This window comes from Pleurodeles waltl, chromosome 1_2 (assembly GCF_031143425.1).
Source record: "Pleurodeles waltl isolate 20211129_DDA chromosome 1_2, aPleWal1.hap1.20221129, whole genome shotgun sequence".
Lineage (NCBI taxonomy): Eukaryota > Metazoa > Chordata > Amphibia > Caudata > Salamandridae > Pleurodeles > Pleurodeles waltl.
In genome coordinates, this window is record NC_090437.1 from 1,275,835,386 (window position 1) to 1,275,855,067 (window position 19,682).

The window sequence follows — 19,682 nt, forward strand, 5'->3', positions numbered from 1 at the left end:
AAAATTTCAATGGTCCTGTGTATCACACACATAAAGGTGCATATTTATACTTTTTGATGCAAAACTAAGCTAACGCAGTTTTGCATCAAATTCCTTAGCACCTGCTAGTTCCATTCCATAGCAGCAGCTGTGCGCCATATCTATGGATTGACGCACGTTGGCGCAAGGAATGGCTAGCATAACAAAAATAAACGCTAGCCGGAGGGGGGGATGGTGGTAGGGACCAAGGCACTAGTGGGGTAGAAATTACGCTAGGCAGGTTAGCAGCAATAAATATGCTGCTAACTAGCCTAGCGTCATTGTCTGACGCACTAGCACTGAAATATGACTTCTGTCTCAGTAAAGACAGGAATCACGGCCACCACCCCAATGGCCAGCACAGGGGACCAGTGTCCCCTGGTTAAGACCATAAGACCCAGTGCCAGGCAGGGGCCCCCAATGGCACACCCAATTTTTTTTAAATATATAAACTTACCTATACTTACCCAGGATGGGGTCTCCCATCCTATGGTGTCCCTCTGGTGTGGATGGGGGTGTTGCTGGGGCATGGGGTGGGCATCTGTGGGCCCATTCCATGGTGTTTGGCCATGGAAATGGGTCCACAGGTATCCTAACACCTGGTCTGACCCAGGCATTAAATGATGGCGCTGAGCAGGCTTAGCACCACTATTTGGGTCCGCCTCCTCCGTGCACGTCATTTCTGCGCCGCAGGATAGATATGGCCCTAGGGGGCTAGTGTCATGTTGTGGACTGGAATGCATACTTTGCAACTTATTAGCACAAGGTAGTTTGCCGCATTCACAACATGACGCTAACTCCAATATTTTGACACTAGATAGATCTAGCGTCGAAATATAAAAATGGAGTTAGGTTAGTGCCGTTTCAGGGTCAAAATAAATGACGCTAAAACAGCGCAACCCAAGTATAAATATGTATCATTATGTGGTATATTGAACGTACTGCACGTGGTGTATCTCTTTTCTTAGAGAGACGATATGAGTTCAGTTCCTCAGGTTTGGCACTGGAGGACCCTGGCGCTATTCTCGGCATTCCCTTTTGACAAAAATGGTATGGTCCTGGACAGATCATTTTATCTCCATACATTCCATTGCAAGTTTTAATTTTCCCCTCTCTTTCATGATGTGGTGTCACGATTTGCATCACTGATGGCCTCACTGAGTGTGAAAGGTTGCAGAGCCCTGACCGCCCTGGTCCCTGCCAGCTTATTCAGGGCGCAGGGTCTGTGCTCAGCACCATTGTCTGTTCTCATTTGCACGAGTTTTTTAAATCGTTTTTACCTATGTATTAACAGCAAAGTTTGTATTGGGACTGTTAGGTTATTTTCCTGTCTTTTTCTTTTTATCACATTATTTATAATTGTTTACATTGTTGGTCTCCGACGAGATCTATATCAATTGAATCGAGAAATTCATATTAGAAGTTCAAAATAAACATTTTATACTAGAAGTTCCCTTACAAACATTCATTTGACTAAAGGTGGGCACAGGTGGTCAGCGTGCAGTGCCAGGCTCTCTGCGGTTCACAGCTGGCACTGGGGGTAGGGCAGAGGCTGAGGCAAAGGCCTGCATGCACCTGGTACCCTGGTTTAGGATACAGTCTTCCATCACGTGCGACCAAGCTCTGAGAGCATGACGTAGACATCAGTAAAGATGCCTGAAATGAAGAGCTCACTCTGACGGTGATGAGTGGCTGAAGTCCTCCACCCACAAAGGGTGATGGCAGGCACGCGCTTGGAGTGAGTAAAACTGCTGGCAGGGACGTAGGTTCAGTGGGGGTGTATGGGGTGTTACACCCCCCCAATAAATGTATTTTCTGGTAAAAAGCTGAGCACGGGTGCACTCAGTCGGGTATGGTGAGACAGCTATCGGATTTCACCAGAAATGTTTACACACACTGTGACAAAAACGCAAATGCACTCTATCCCTTTCTGTGTTTTGAAAGTCTTCAAAAATTAATTTGGTTTACGAAATGTTTTCCTTCACTTAGAGCACCCACCAATCTGCATTTCTCTCTCTTTCCACTGCCCCTTAAGCCCCTCCCATGCGCCCTGCTTGTCATATAATGTATTTTAACTTATGCCAGCGTGATTGTCGGGAAAATTGAAGCTCACCCCCCCCAAGTCTTACTGACAAAGCTACGCCCCTGACTGCTGGCAATCACTCAGGGTATCATTCCAACCCAGCGTTCCTTTGCCCTCCATGCCACCTCAGACTAGGCACGGTCATATGTAAATAAGTCTTGGTTCTGTTCCAGTAGGAACAGTCCGGCCCAAACTGCCAAGCTAGGTCCTCTCTGAACCTGAACACCAGCAATCCAAGACCGGTTTTGGCCTGATGGAGCCTCTTCAATCAGGAGTAGCGTAGTTCCAGCGTTTCTGTGGGCGATGGACTCACACTGAGCGATGATTGATGGAATGGAATGCTACCCCAAGGGATTGCTAGTGGTTGGTCTTTTGCAAGCATTCTTCCTATCAGCTGATGTTATGCCCTGAGTGGCCAAAGATATGCCCAGACGAGGGTTCCGTGGTCACTGTGCTGTAAGATCCGAGCTATACCTCACAGACAAGGCTTAACAAGGCCATACCAAGTCTTGGGTTGAATGTGTTCCCTTATGGAGGAGGCCTCACCTGGCAGTTCAGGTGGACTGTTTCTATTAGATGGCTCAGTACTGATTTGCATAAGGCGGGCCTTTGTCTTGAGTGGCATAGTGTGTGAAAAACGATGAGATGGAATGCTAAAACAAGAAATAGCCAGTGGTTTCACCTTTTGTGTGACTGAAACTACTCCAAGAACATCTCTGAATATTGGGAGGAGGATGGAAGGCACCTTGCTTTGGCCAGGCGGATGCTACAGGCCCTATCGTACATAGAGCCATCTCAATTATATGGAGAAAGTGATGCGCCTAATTCAACGGCGGGTCCAACCTTCCTTCACCCGCCAACCTACCGGTTCCCACTTTATAACCAGATCCTCAACCCAATGTTGACCTAGTTTTGCATAGCTGGGCATGCAGACGCCCCTTTCATCCCCAACCCTCAAAGAGAGCAACCACCACCACCATGTGCAATTCATCCACAAATCATCCTCATACAAAAACACCACCACCACCATGTTATGTTATATTATTTATAAAGCGCATGGCTACCAATAGGCTTCCCAGTGCTAGAGGACTACGGACCAGTACAGACCGAGAGAGAATACCCTACACCTAAAACAACCACGTTTTTAGGGACTTCCAGAAGTTATATTCGTTGGTCGTCATACGCAAGCCAGTGGGAAGAGAGTTCCAGAGCTTGGCCCCTTGGTATGCAAGAGTGGCACCTCCCCATCTAGATTTTTTTATTCTGGGGAGGATAGCAAGGGCCACTGATGCTGACCTTAGATCCCTATTAGGCTTGTAAAACAAAGAAAGGGTTCTCAGTATCTGGGGCCCCTGTTGTGGAGGGATCTGTGGATACAACACAAAACCATGTGCAATTCATCCACAACTCATCCTCATACAAAAACACCACCATGTGGATTCATCCACAACCCATCCTCATACAAAACACCATCTCCACCATGTGCAATTTATCCACAACTCATCCTCATACAAAAACACCACCATGTGCAATTCATCCACAACTCATCCTCATACAAAAACACCACCATGTGCAATTCATCCATGTGAGAAGGTAGCCTCTTTCTAGCCTTGTTACCCCCACTTTTGGCCTGTTTGTGAGTGTATGTCAGGGTGTTTGTCACTGTTTTCACTGTCTCACTGGGATCCTGATAGCCAGGCCTCAGTGCTCATAGTGAAAACACTATGTTTTCAGTATGTTTGTTATGTGTCACTGGGATCCTGCTGGTCAGGACCCCAGTGCTCATAGGTTTGTGGCCTATATGTATGTGTCACTGGGACCCTGTCACACAGGGCCCCAGTGCTCATAGGTGTGCATGTATATGTTCCCTGTGTGGTGCCTAACTGTCTCACTGAGGCTCTGCTAACCAGAACCTCAGTGGTTATGCTCTCTCATTACTTTCAAATTGTCACTAACAGGCTAGTGACCATTTTTACCAATTTACATTGGCTTACTGGAACACCCTTATAATTCCCTAGTATATGGTACTGAGGTACCCAGGGTATTGGGGTTCCAGGAGATCCCTATGGGCTGCAGCATTTCTTTTGCCACCCATAGGGAGCTCTGACAAATCTTACACAGGCCTGCCACTGCAGCCTGAGTGAAATAACGTCCACGTTATTTCACAGCCATTTTACACTGCACTTAAGTAACTTATAAGTCACCTATATGTCTAACCTTTACCTGGTAAAGGTTAGGTGCAAAGTTACTTAGTGTGAGGGCACCCTGGCACTAGCCAAGGTGCCCCCACATTGTTCAGAGCCAATTCACTGAACTTTGTGAGTGCGGGGACACCATTACACGCGTGCACTACATATAGGTCACTACCTACATGTAGCTTCACCATGGTAACTCCGAATATGGCCATGTAACATGTCTATGATCATGGAATTGCCCCCTCTATGCCATCCTGGCATTATTGGTACAATTCCATGATCCCAGTGGTCTGTAGCACAGACCCTGGTACTGCCAGACTGCCCTTCCTGGGGTTTCTCTGCAGCTGCTGCTGCTGCCAACCCCTCAGACAGGCAGCTGCCCTCCTGGGGTCCAGCCAGGCCTGGCCCAGGATGGCAGAACAAAGAACTTCCTCTGAGAGAGGGTGTGACACCCTCTCCCTTTGGAAAATGGTGTGAAGGCAGGGGCGGAGTAGCCTCCCCCAGCCTCTGGAAATGCTTTGTTGGGCACAGATGTGCCCAATTCTGCATAAGCCAGTCTACACCGGTTCAGGGACCCCTTAGCCCCTGCTCTGGCGCGAAACTGGACAAAGGAAAGGGGAGTGACCACTCCCCTGACCTGCACCTCCCCTGGGAGGTGTCCAGAGCTCCTCCAGTGTGCTCCAGACCTCTGCCATCTTGGAAACAGAGGTGCTGCTGGCACACTGGACTGCTCTGAGTGGCCAGTGCCACCAGGTGACGTCAGAGACTCCTTGTGATAGGCTCCTTCAGGTGTTAGTAGCCTTTCCTCTCTCCTAGGTAGCCAAACCCTCTTTTCTGGCTATTTAGGGTCTCTGTCTCTGGGGAAACTTTAGATAACGAATGCATGAGCTCAGCCGAGTTCCTCTGCATCTCCCTCTTCACCTTCTGATAAGGAATCGACCGCTGACCGCGCTGGAAGCCTGCAAACCTGCAACATAGTAGCAAAGACGACTACTGCAACTCTGTAACGCTGATCCTGCCGCCTTCTCGACTGTTTTCCTGCTTGTGCATGCTGTGGGGGTAGTCTGCCTCCTCTCTGCACCAGAAGCTCCGAAGAAATCTCCCGTGGGTCGACGGAATCTTCCCCCTGCAACCGCAGGCACCAAAAAGCTGCATTACCGGTCCCTTGGGTCTCCTCTCAGCACGACGAGCGAGGTCCCTCGAATCCAGCGACACCGTCCAAGTGACCCCCACAGTCCAGTGACTCTTCAGCCCAAGTTTGGTGGAGGTAAGTCCTTGCCTCACCTCGCTGGGCTGCATTGCTGGGAACCGCGACTTTGCAAGCTACTCCGGCCCCTGTGCACTTCCGGCGGAAATCCTTCGTGCACAGCCAAGCCTGGGTCCACGGCACTCTAACCTGCATTGCACGACTTTCTAAGTTGGTCTCCGGCGACGTGGGACTCCTTTGTGCAACTTCGGCGAGCACCGTTTCACGCATCCTCGTAGTGCCTGTTTCTGGCACTTCTCCGGGTGCTACCTGCTTCAGTGAGGGCTCTTTGTCTTGCTCGACGTCCCCTCTCGCTGCAGGTCCAATTTGCGACCTCCTGGTCCCTCCTGGGCCCCAGCAGCGTCCAAAAACGCCAAACGCACGATTTGCGTGTAGCAAGGCTTGTTGGCGTCCATCCGGCGGAAAAACACTTCTGCACGACTCTCCAAGGCGTGGGGGATCCATCCTCCAAAGGGGAAGTCTCTAGCCCTTGTCGTTCCTGCAGTATTCACAGTTCTTCAGCCTAGTAAGAGCTTCTTTGCACCAACCGCTGGCATTTCTTGGGCATCTGCCCACCTCCGAGCTGCTTGTGACTTTTGGACTTGGTCCCCTTGTTCCACAGGTACCCTCCGTCAGGAATCCATCGTTGTTGCATTGCTGATTTGTGTTTTCCTTGCATTCTCCCTCTAACACGACTATTTTGTCCTTAGGGGAACTTTGGTGCACTTTGCACTCACTTTTCAGGGTCTTGGGGAGGGTTATTTTTCTAACTCTCACTATTTTCTAATAGTCCCAGCGACCCTCTACAAGGTCACATAGGTTTGGGGTCCATTCGTGGTTCGCATTCCACTTCTGGAGTATATGGTTTGTGTTGCCCCTATCCCTATGTTTCCCCATTGCATCCTATTGTAACTATACATTGTTTGCACTGTTTTCTAAGACTATACTGCATATTTTTGCTATTGTGTATATATATCTTGTGTATATTTCCTATCCTCTCACTGAGGGTACACTCTAAGATACTTTGGCATATTGTCATAAAAATAAAGTACCTTTATTTTTAGTATAACTGTGTATTGTGTTTTCTTATGATATTGTGCATATGACACTAGGTGGTACTGTAGTAGCTTCACACGTCTCCTAGTTCAGCCTAAGCTGCTCTGCTAAGCTACCATTATCTATCAGCCTAAGCTGCTAGACACCCTATACACTAATAAGGGATAACTGGGCCTGGTGCAAGGTGCAAGTACCCCTTGGTACTCACTACAAGCCAGTCCAGCCTCCTACATTGGTTGTGCAGTGGTGGGATAAGTGCTTGAGACTACTTACCACTCTTGTCATTGTACTTTTCATAAGAGAAAAATATACAAAACAAGGTCAGTGTATATACACATAGCCAAAAAGTTTTGCATTTCCTCTTTTCACTCTTTTCTAAGTGCTGAAAAGTACTCCTAAACTTTCAAAAAGTTCTTAAAAGTTTAAAAGTTTTTTTCTGTCTTTCCAAAAAGTTCTGAAAACTTTTTTCTTTCACTTTAACTCTCTCTAAAAAAATGTCTGGCACAGGCAAAACTGTTGAACTGTCCAAACTTGCATATGATCACCTTAGCTGGAAAGGAGCAAGGAGTCTCTGCATAGAGAGAGGTTTGAGTGTAGGGAAGAATCCTTCCTTAGAACTGTTAATTAATATGCTTAGAGTACAGGATAAGGCCATAAGTGCCCAATCTGGTGAAAAAGTAGCTAATGGTTCTCAATCTGATCCAGGGACTCCCCCAGGAAAAGGTTCAGGAAAGAAACTTCTCAGCCTGCCCATTACTAGACAGTCTAGCATAGTTGGTACAGAGGTTGAATCACACCATACTGATGGTGTGCTCTCACATTATACTGGTAGCCAAGCTGTTAGGGTGCCCTCTGTAAGGGACAGGTCTCCTTCTGTTCATTCCCATCATACCTCTGTATCTAGAAATGTCCCTCCCACCCACCCTGAAGACAGATTGTTAGAAAGGGAGCTCAATAGATTGAGAGTGGAACAAACCAGACTGAAGCTCAAGAAGCAACAGCTTGATTTGGATAGACAGTCTTTAGAATTAGAGAAGGAAAGACAGAAGTTGGGTTTAGATACCCATGGTGGCAGCAGCAGTATTCCCCATAGTCATCCTGCAAAAGAGCATGATTCCAGGAATCTGCACAAGATAGTTCCCCCTTATAAGGAGGGGGATGACATTAACAAGTGGTTTGCTGCACTTGAGAGGGCCTGTGCTGTACAGGATGTCCCTCAAAAGCAGTGGGCTGCTATCCTATGGCTATCATTTAGTGGAAAAGGTAGGGATAGGCTCCTTACTGTGAAAGAAAATGATGCTAATAATTTCCAAGTTCTTAAGAATGCACTCCTGGATGGTTATGGCTTAACCACTGAACAGTACAGGATAAAGTTCAGAGAGACCAAAAAGGAGTCTTCACAAGACTGGGTTGATTTTATTGACCATTCAGTGAAGGCCTTGGAGGGGTGGTTACATGGCAGTAAAGTTACTGATTATGAAAGCCTGTATAACACAATCCTGAGAGAGCATATACTTAATAATTGTGTGTCTGATTTGTTGCACCAGTACCTGGTAGACTCTGATCTGACCTCTCCCCAAGAATTGGGAAAGAAGGCAGACAAATGGGTCAGAACAAGGGTGAACAGAAAAGTTCATACAGGGGGTGACAAAGATGGCAATAAGAAGAAAGATGGTGAAAAATCTCAAGATAAGCATGGGGATAAGGGTAAAACCAAAGATCCCACTTCAAATCTTAAACACTCTTCAGAGGGTGGGGATAAAACAAATTCTTCCTCTTCTTCCCAACCTGCACACATTAAAAAGCCTTGGTGCTTTGTGTGTAAAAACAGAGGCCATAGGCCAGGGGATAAGTCCTGTCCAGGTAAACCCCCTGAGCCTACCACCACTAATACATCAAGCTCTAGTGCCCCTAGCAGTAGTGGTACTAGTGGTGGGACTGCTGGCAACAGTCAAGCAAAGGGTGTAGTTGGGTTCACTTATGGGTCCATAGTGAAAACTGATGTAATCAGTCCCAAGACAGTTCCTGTCACACCTAGTGGCATTGGCCTTGCCACACTGGCTGCTTGTCCCCTTACAATGGATAAGTACAGGCAGACAGTTTCAATAAATGGTGTTGAGGCCTTGGCCTACAGGGACACAGGTGCCAGTTTCACTTTGGTGACTGAAAACCTAGTGCCTCCTGAACAACACATCATTGGACAACAGTATAAGATTATTGATGTCCATAACTCCACTAAGTTTCTTCCCTTAGCTATAATTCAGTTTAGTTGGGGTGGAGTTACTGGCCCTAAGCAGGTGGTGGTATCACCTAGCTTACCTGTAGACTGTCTCTTAGGTAATGACCTAGAGGCCTCAGGTTGGGCTGATGTAGAGTTTTATGCCCATGCAGCCATGCTGGGCATCCCTGAGGAATTGTTCCCTCTCATTTCAAGTGAAATGAAAAAGCAAAGGAGAGAAGGCCTGAAAACTCAGGATCCCTCTCCATCAACAGGTAAAAAGGGTATCACAGTATCCCCTAACCACCCTACCATTCAGGATACTATTCCTGTGGTGGGAGAAACCTCTCCTGGGGTGGCACCTGTTCCAAGGGAATCATCAGCTGGCAAAGCTGGACTCCCTGAGGTGGAAGTACCTCTCTGTGGGATAACTAACATTGGTGAGAAAAACAGCACCATTTTAGTTAACATGGAGTATCCCTCCAGCCCTCCCAGAGAAACTTTAGTGCAGAAACCCTGCACTACCTCACAACACTTAGGACAGCATCCCTGCCCTAGTGTGGAGCTCATAGGACAGCATCCCTGCCCTGCTCCAACTCAAGAGAAACAGCATCCCTGTTCTCTCTTCCAGCCAGATGGACAAAGTTTTTGCCCAGCTATGGCTTTTCTGAGACAGCATCCCTGTCTGGCATTTCCATCACTACAAATAGGTTCAGTGGACAATTCCCACTGCTCTAAACTAAAACTTACTGATAGAAACTCTGAAAATACATCTTCACATTGTTGCTTAGCTAAAAAACTTCAAACAGGGTGGTTTACATCCCCACAGGGAAGTAACCATATAGTGGATGATAAAGGGAGTAACCAGTCTATTGCAGAGCTACTCTCTACTTATCACCACTTAGACAATAAAGTCTCAACTGGCCAAGGTTAGCCTTATTGTCCTTCGTTTGGGGGGGGGTTGTGTGAGAAGGTAGCCTCTTTCTAGCCTTGTTACCCCCACTTTTGGCCTGTTTGTGAGTGTATGTCAGGGTGTTTGTCACTGTTTTCACTGTCTCACTGGGATCCTGATAGCCAGGCCTCAGTGCTCATAGTGAAAACACTATGTTTTCAGTATGTTTGTTATGTGTCACTGGGATCCTGCTGGTCAGGACCCCAGTGCTCATAGGTTTGTGGCCTATATGTATGTGTCACTGGGACCCTGTCACACAGGGCCCCAGTGCTCATAGGTGTGCATGTATATGTTCCCTGTGTGGTGCCTAACTGTCTCACTGAGGCTCTGCTAACCAGAACCTCAGTGGTTATGCTCTCTCATTACTTTCAAATTGTCACTAACAGGCTAGTGACCATTTTTACCAATTTACATTGGCTTACTGGAACACCCTTATAATTCCCTAGTATATGGTACTGAGGTACCCAGGGTATTGGGGTTCCAGGAGATCCCTATGGGCTGCAGCATTTCTTTTGCCACCTATAGGGAGCTCTGACAAATCTTACACAGGCCTGCCACTGCAGCCTGAGTGAAATAACGTCCACGTTATTTCACAGCCATTTTACACTGCACTTAAGTAACTTATAAGTCACCTATATGTCTAACCTTTACCTGGTAAAGGTTAGGTGCAAAGTTACTTAGTGTGAGGGCACCCTGGCACTAGCCAAGGTGCCCCCACATTGTTCAGAGCCAATTCACTGAACTTTGTGAGTGCGGGGACACCATTACACGCGTGCACTACATATAGGTCACTACCTACATGTAGCTTCACCATGGTAACTCCGAATATGGCCATGTAACATGTCTATGATCATGGAATTGCCCCCTCTATGCCATCCTGGCATTATTGGTACAATTCCATGATCCCAGTGGTCTGTAGCACAGACCCTGGTACTGCCAGACTGCCCTTCCTGGGGTTTCTCTGCAGCTGCTGCTGCTGCCAACCCCTCAGACAGGCAGCTGCCCTCCTGGGGTCCAGCCAGGCCTGGCCCAGGATGGCAGAACAAAGAACTTCCTCTGAGAGAGGGTGTGACACCCTCTCCCTTTGGAAAATGGTGTGAAGGCAGGGGAGGAGTAGCCTCCCCCAGCCTCTGGAAATGCTTTGTTGGGCACAGATGTGCCCAATTCTGCATAAGCCAGTCTACACCGGTTCAGGGACCCCTTAGCCCCTGCTCTGGCGCGAAACTGGACAAAGGAAAGGGGAGTGACCACTCCCCTGACCTGCACCTCCCCTGGGAGGTGTCCAGAGCTCCTCCAGTGTGCTCCAGACCTCTGCCATCTTGGAAACAGAGGTGCTGCTGGCACACTGGACTGCTCTGAGTGGCCAGTGCCACCAGGTGACGTCAGAGACTCCTTGTGATAGGCTCCTTCAGGTGTTAGTAGCCTTTCCTCTCTCCTAGGTAGCCAAACCCTCTTTTCTGGCTATTTAGGGTCTCTGTCTCTGGGGAAACTTTAGATAACGAATGCATGAGCTCAGCCGAGTTCCTCTGCATCTCCCTCTTCACCTTCTGATAAGGAATCGACCGCTGACCGCGCTGGAAGCCTGCAAACCTGCAACATAGTAGCAAAGACGACTACTGCAACTCTGTAACGCTGATCCTGCCGCCTTCTCGACTGTTTTCCTGCTTGTGCATGCTGTGGGGGTAGTCTGCCTCCTCTCTGCACCAGAAGCTCCGAAGAAATCTCCCGTGGGTCGACGGAATCTTCCCCCTGCAACCGCAGGCACCAAAAAGCTGCATTACCGGTCCCTTGGGTCTCCTCTCAGCACGACGAGCGAGGTCCCTCGAATCCAGCGACACCGTCCAAGTGACCCCCACAGTCCAGTGACTCTTCAGCCCAAGTTTGGTGGAGGTAAGTCCTTGCCTCACCTCGCTGGGCTGCATTGCTGGGAACCGCGACTTTGCAAGCTACTCCGGCCCCTGTGCACTTCCGGCGGAAATCCTTCGTGCACAGCCAAGCCTGGGTCCACGGCACTCTAACCTGCATTGCACGACTTTCTAAGTTGGTCTCCGGCGACGTGGGACTCCTTTGTGCAACTTCGGCGAGCACCGTTTCACGCATCCTCGTAGTGCCTGTTTCTGGCACTTCTCCGGGTGCTACCTGCTTCAGTGAGGGCTCTTTGTCTTGCTCGACGTCCCCTCTCGCTGCAGGTCCAATTTGCGACCTCCTGGTCCCTCCTGGGCCCCAGCAGCGTCCAAAAACGCCAAACGCACGATTTGCGTGTAGCAAGGCTTGTTGGCGTCCATCCGGCGGAAAAACACTTCTGCACGACTCTCCAAGGCGTGGGGGATCCATCCTCCAAAGGGGAAGTCTCTAGCCCTTGTCGTTCCTGCAGTATTCACAGTTCTTCAGCCTAGTAAGAGCTTCTTTGCACCAACCGCTGGCATTTCTTGGGCATCTGCCCACCTCCGAGCTGCTTGTGACTTTTGGACTTGGTCCCCTTGTTCCACAGGTACCCTCCGTCAGGAATCCATCGTTGTTGCATTGCTGATTTGTGTTTTCCTTGCATTCTCCCTCTAACACGACTATTTTGTCCTTAGGGGAACTTTGGTGCACTTTGCACTCACTTTTCAGGGTCTTGGGGAGGGTTATTTTTCTAACTCTCACTATTTTCTAATAGTCCCAGCGACCCTCTACAAGGTCACATAGGTTTGGGGTCCATTCGTGGTTCGCATTCCACTTCTGGAGTATATGGTTTGTGTTGCCCCTATCCCTATGTTTCCCCATTGCATCCTATTGTAACTATACATTGTTTGCACTGTTTTCTAAGACTATACTGCATATTTTTGCTATTGTGTATATATATCTTGTGTATATTTCCTATCCTCTCACTGAGGGTACACTCTAAGATACTTTGGCATATTGTCATAAAAATAAAGTACCTTTATTTTTAGTATAACTGTGTATTGTGTTTTCTTATGATATTGTGCATATGACACCAGGTGGTACTGTAGTAGCTTCACACGTCTCCTAGTTCAGCCTAAGCTGCTCTGCTAAGCTACCATTATCTATCAGCCTAAGCTGCTAGACACCCTATACACTAATAAGGGATAACTGGGCCTGGTGCAAGGTGCAAGTACCCCTTGGTACTCACTACAAGCCAGTCCAGCCTCCTACAATCCACAACCCATCCTCATACAAAAACACCATCACCACCATGTGCAATTCATTCACAACTTATCCTCATACAAAAACACCATCACCACCATGTGCAATTCATCCACAACTCATCCTCATACAAAAACACCACCACCACGTGCAATTCATCCACAATTCATCCTCATACAAAAACACCACCATGTGCAATTCATCCACAACCCATCCTCATACAAAAACACAACTTTTATATTCACCCATCCCACCACTGAAGTTGTATATAAAACGTGTTTAGTTCGCATATAAAAACAGTTTTGCCTGAACATTATAGATGGGAGTATTCAAATATTGTAATGTGTTGGTTCACTGGGTCCGTATCATTCAACATTTACCTTTAAAGCGAAATACTTGCACACACCACCACACAAGAGTAACAACACATCCACTTTAGTTGTCACAAAATAATTTTATGTGTTTTTCTTTCCAAAATATATACATTGGGGCTTTAAATATGTAGTAAAATAAACTGTCCTTGGGAGGGGGGAAAGAACAAAAATACTGCCTGATTCCCGGGAGGGAAAGTCAACTTGAAGTCCAAAGCGGATTAAAAAAAATATGCAAATCTTCCAGGTAAATAGTCCAAATGAAAGGCCCAAAGTCCTATAGTAGAGTTAATGTTAAAAGTAAAATTCCAAAGGGGACAGAAGTCCATCCCCAAGCCAGGCAATTTCTTCTCTTCCGTTTCCTAGATTGATGGTAAACGTTCCTGGGCATCCTCCGGGTCTGATATTTAAAAAAAATATTTATTTTAATAGTTTGATATTATGACAATAAGGCAATAAAAACAATACCTATTTTATACTCTGACCATAAAATCTAAATAACATCAACATACATTTCATTGCTTACAATCTAAGACAATTCGGGCCGAATTTAAGAAAAGGGGTGCTGTATTCAATGTAGCGCCACTTTTCTTGCCCCTTTGCCCCCCTAATGCCACTATGTGTGTACCATATTTCAGATACAGTGCATAATGGAGTTATTAGGAACAAAAGCATCAACATTTTTGACACTATTGTGGTGCTTTGCTCCACTAGCTTCAAGAATTCTTGAGCTCGTTTAGCAATGTGCAAGGAGGCCCATTGATTACAAAGGGTGTGTCCTATAACACCTGCGTTAAAAATGATACCAAGAATGTCACAATGAAATCTTGTAGATTTAATTGCCCCATTTTTGCGAGCCTCCTTGCACCGGAATGCCCCCTTTGCGTACATTATGCATGGCTCATGCATAATATGGCGCAAAGGGTCATAAAGTGGGGAAATTCATGCATTGCACCACTCTGTCAATATGGCGCGGCGATTTTGCAAGCTTAACGTCACATTAGCATAAAAAAATGACGCTAATGTGGCACTAGGCCTTCTTAAATGTGGGCCTTAGTCCAATAAATATTCATAATAACTAATACTCAGAAATAGACAAATACGATCTGTAAAATTGATCAATTAAAAATGGCCAGCCATTCGGATAACAAAGACAAAAATTTCCCTACAACATGACATAATCTCATATTATTACATTTTAAAATTACCTTTATTAAATCACAAATGCCGCAAACCTGTAAAATTCTAAACACAGGGCGTAGCAAACCTCTTCTTACTTTATCGAAACATGTGTAAAATACAATTACATGAGACAGAGACAGTAGATAATATTCACAAAAAGGGCAAATGCAATTGTCAGCACTACGTGATTGTCCAACTTCCAATGTATGAATGAAGAATTAATCTTCTGCTTATATTTCCATTATACATTGGTGAGTCCCTACTCCATCCTCAGTGCACTGTTCACTGAACCTCGAGGTCGGAAAAGTCATCTTTTCCAGATATTAATTTCTGTAATCTGCAACCGGGTTATGTTCTTCATAGTCAAAACCTCACAACCATACAAAAGTAAACTTACTATTTAAGCTTTGTAGGTCTTTCTTAGTACCTTTACAGATTTTTGCCCCAATGCAATGTCCATCTTTGTAAGGCACCTGCAGTAGCCTTAGATCAAGTTTCCTGGTAGTCTATGTGAGCAGTAAAAATCAATTTATGGGGCGTGGCCAAAGCAGCCAATATGCTGGACGCGTCCTCAAGACGCTCCGTGGACTTCCTCCATCATCCAGATGCATCACCGACCTGGGCACTTCAATGCATATGGTGACTCCGTACTGGCCCCCTGGAAGCTCATCTGGTGGCAGCTGACCCACGACTCCAGGGATGGAAGCCCAGTGGACTGCAGAGGCACCAAACCTCTGCTGCTCTGCCGATGTGGTGCCCGCTCTGGAGTGTTGACCCATGCTAGGTCTGACAGGCTGCTAGGGATGCCCCTGAACACCACAATGCTCCGCCCCCTTGAGGGAGCGGCAGGTGAGAGGATCTGGGGGACTTTGAGGGAGGTGTGGTCTCAGGCTTGTGGCCTGTGGGTCACCCATCGCGTCCCAGCTTTCGGTTCATCCTTTTGGGTGTGGTTGGGACCTGAGGAGTTCTCCTGGTTGCTGCGAGACCTCAACAGTCTAGCTACTTCCCCTACCTACTGGTGGCCCAAACCCCGGAGGGTCAAGGACGTGGAGGGATGGGGGCCCTGGCCGCTTCTGCCTTTGCTCCATGTATGGAGGCTGGCACCAGGGGTGCCTGAAAAGTGCATAGCTCTCAACCTCCCCTTGGCTGTACATGCTTCGCCAGCAACCCCAACACTGGGCCGCCATCAACCCCACTCTTGGACCAGTGACTCGCAGATGCTTGGGTGCCTTTAATGGGGGTCAGGCGTGGCTGCAGAGGGGCCTGGGCGGTTCGTGCTGCCTCTCTTGACCTTGGGAGGCAAGCAGGCCAGGGCTTGGTGAGACCCCATCCCTTCTCCGGTGTATCTACCTGAGACTTGGTGGCAGTGGGAGCAACCAAGAGGCCACAACGTGCTGCTACACAGGTGGTGATGGGGTGGTCAGCCTCGGGTGGACCCCTTACTGTGACTGCCCCTTGATACCTCAGCTGCTTCTGCTGCCTGGACTGGAAATCTTAGGCAAGAGGGCCCGGAGCTGAGAACCGTGACTCTTCCCCACTGAGTGTGGACGCCCACAGCCTGCCTGGACTCAGTCTGCTTTAGTGCTGCTTCCCTGTCCCTTTCCTGTTACCTGGTCTCTATCACTACCCTAACTACAGCAGCTGAGACTGTCGCAGAAAACAGGTGCTGATCATGGGGAAGGACAAAATCCCTGGTACGGGGGCCCAATCACAGATTGACAAATGCACTACCTGCCCCTCTGACTCTGCTAAGCACCAGGCGGCTGAAGCTCAGGGCCCTGGGGCCCCTCTGTCCACAGACAAAGCCCAAATCCTTCAAGCCATTGAGACCTCCATAGAGGACATCAAGTCCAGGGTTTGTGATGTGGGGTCTGATGTTGTGCTCCTGTGTCAGAATCTTTGTAATGTGGCAGGGAGGGCCACTGAGGTGGAGGGATAGGTATCCACACTTGAAGACGACTCATCGGACCTTAAGGGTAAGGTCAACTCGCTCATGTTCACTATCTGTACCCGAGTCCAGGGCAGAGGATGCTGAAAATTGCTCTCGACACAGCAACCTGTACTTCGTGGGCTTCCCAAAGGGGGTTGAAACCTCCCACCCAGAGACATTCATTGAAATCTGGATCAAATCCTAGGTCCCTAAGGGGATCTTGTCGCCTTTGTTTGTTGTTGAACGGGCGCATCAGGCCTTGGCAAAGAGGCCCCCTCCTGGAGCACCGCCACACCCAGTCATTGCTAAGTTTCCGAATTTCCGCAACCGGGACGCTATCCTGCGACAGCCACATAGCCAATGCTGTGGGGACTTGTCCTTAGCAGGCATCACCTGTTGGCACAGTTTCAGGTTGCATCCAGAATGCAGGTTTGCTTTCCGCAGATATTTCCCAGTTCTCAAGACACTCACCAACCACCTCCTCTGTTGATTGCTTTAATGAGTTTAGTTCAAACTGAAGGGCTCTTTTTCCTTTTTTTCTACGTTTGCAGTTTTTCTTCAATTTGAGATTTAACAATGCCTTTGTTAGCTTTGCTTTTTAAAAAAAAGTGGGAACATCTTTTCCACTTGATTAGCTGCATTTCCAGGACCAGTAGTATTATTTCCAGAGTGATCTTCATATGTAATAATTTCAGGCACATTGCTTAAGGGTTACAATCCTTCATTAGTAATCACACTTGGAAGCGTAACATCCTTCACGCCTGTCTGCGTTGCTTTGTGTCAGTTCGCAAGTGAAAATTTACCTTGTACACTCACCGGCCCATCTGCATTGGATTCATTATATGTCATAATAACCAGATTTTCCTTACTCTTATCCTCATCCATCCTTAATTCTGTTAAAAACTGTAAAATCACTAAATTTATGTCAACATTAAGTTCAGTATCCTTCACAAGGTTAGATAGTAGTTGAACTATAGATTCTAAAGTGGTATTCATTGAAGCCATCCAACTAGAGTTAATTGTAACTTGCTAACTGAGCAGGTGGCCCTTTTGGTCAACTGGAGTCCTGTCTAACAATATTTTGGAAGGCACTGGTTATGTTTTGTTAAGTAGCAAGGCACTCTCCTCAAGAGAAGAAGATAAATCAATTAGATATGGAAGTGAGAGTCTTCTCTTGGGTGCTTCTTTGTGAATTATCATCACAAGAACTTGAGGACGATTTGCATCCCAGTTTCAGCATAGGAGCAAGTCTATCTTGTCCTCCACCACACCCCTTCTCTTTCTAAGTTATCCACAATAGACTTATCACTTAGTTGGTTCATGTAATTGCAATGTTTCCCTTCACTGCCCAAAATCTCAATTGCCCTAAAGTCTCCAAAACATTGCCCCACATCTATGTCCCTCCCACCGAAAGGGGCTTACATTTATTTGAATTCCATTCAATGACAATTTTATCAAGTTTAGAGCAGGAGCCGAGGGCATTTAACAAGATATTCTTCCCAGCACCTTGGCCCAGTCTTTGCTCAAACAATTAATATACTTATCCAGGCTGGGATCAATAGCCGCGTTAGTATGATCTTCCACAGTCACTTTTAACTCGTTCTTTTTCCTTGGAATAATTCCTAGTTGTGGATTCCCAGTAGTCTCCAGGGTGTTCTGCCCTCTAGGATCTCCAGACATAGGGACAGAGAATGATTGGGCGATTGATTGATATATTTTAGCCCCAAAGACCCCAGTGACAAACTTGTTGACAGCCCCTATGCAACAATTGGCAGGTGTCCCCCCCTTCATCAAGTTGGGTTGCAAGAATGACCTTACTGAGAAATTTCATCACCTTGTGACACCTCGTTTCCTAATTAACTCCCTACTCCGCACAACTCATGATCTTAGAACTTGTAGTGATCTACTGCTACTGGAGCGTCTGAGATAGCGCTGGGTTGCACATTAGATCTCAGCTTTGTAGACACATTCTCTGGGAGACACACTCTCCCAGCGAAGATCCTCATCAGCCGAATCTGGTATGTTCCTCTTATATTTTACAATGATGCCCAACTTCTGGAATTAAAGATGTGGAACCTCCACAGGGCCTATAGAAACAGCCTAATTCAGAGGCTAAGTGACACTCAGTCAACCACTGAGGGAGCTGCGAGGAACCCCTGTACGTTCGAGGGGCTATACAAGTTCCTGTTAAAACTCCTGGCAAAGTCCTATAGGCAGGAACGAGCTCAGTCAGATTAGAACCACCCAAAGCACCTCCTCCAGCATGGGCGTCCGCGGGGAGGAGGTAAGGGGGTGCTTGCCCCCTCCATGGATTTAGGTGCAGCTTGGTGTGCAGGCTTATAGTGCAGTGTAATACTACAGCCGCTGAAGTGTTACGCTGCCTACACTAGTACGACTGCGGCCCACGCCAATAACAGTCCAGGACGCAACCCCTGAAAAAAGGTCTGTGGACGACCATGTCCTCAGGAGCAGGCATTTGGGTTTGATGGGCAAGTCCAGAGATCTCCTGAGAATCGTCACACACTGAAGTATGTTTAGGGAAAAACAAGGAATACATTTTGTGGGGGCAGAACAATAGAGGGTGTGGAGGGGTGGGTCTCTTGATGGATGTAATCTACTCGGACAGGAGGCAGCAGTGGTCTCTGTGCTGGTCAGCCTGCACCTCTCTCTCTCTGCCCCTATCTCTACCACTATCTCTTTGACATCCTGTGAGAGAACCTGATGACCAGCTAGCAGCAACCTTAGATGTTACAATTAACATGGAGGCTCAGTCATTGCAGGGGTGACTGAGGGGCTATTGAGTGCTGGAGGGGGTGGCATCAGGCCCCTGAGAGCCCCCCCCAGATGTTTCTTGGCCAGGAGAATCCCCATGTCTGACTCCTCCTTGCATGTGGTGTCCAGCATAGTCATTGTCTTGGGTAGTCTACACAGCTCATGCCTGGAATCTTTTTGACTGAGAAAGAGTGACTCTCAGGCAGGTGCACCTGACCCCCTGACCCTTCCTGCTGCTGGAGTCTCCCTGCTTCTCATTGGTGGTTGACTATCAGCCAAGGTCTTTCCTCTCCTTCACTACAGAGTCCCCTCTTAAGCTGCTTGTGCCTTGGATGCAAGCTGTAAGGGTAACATGACAAAAGAAATAATCATGAATGCATATGTCCACTACTTCAAGTAGATAATAACACTCCTTTCATCATTACAATATGAAATGTGACAACCATTTGCATGATCATATACCCCACTCCTGTATGCAATGCAAGGCTATCAGTCCCTTTTGCCACTTTTAA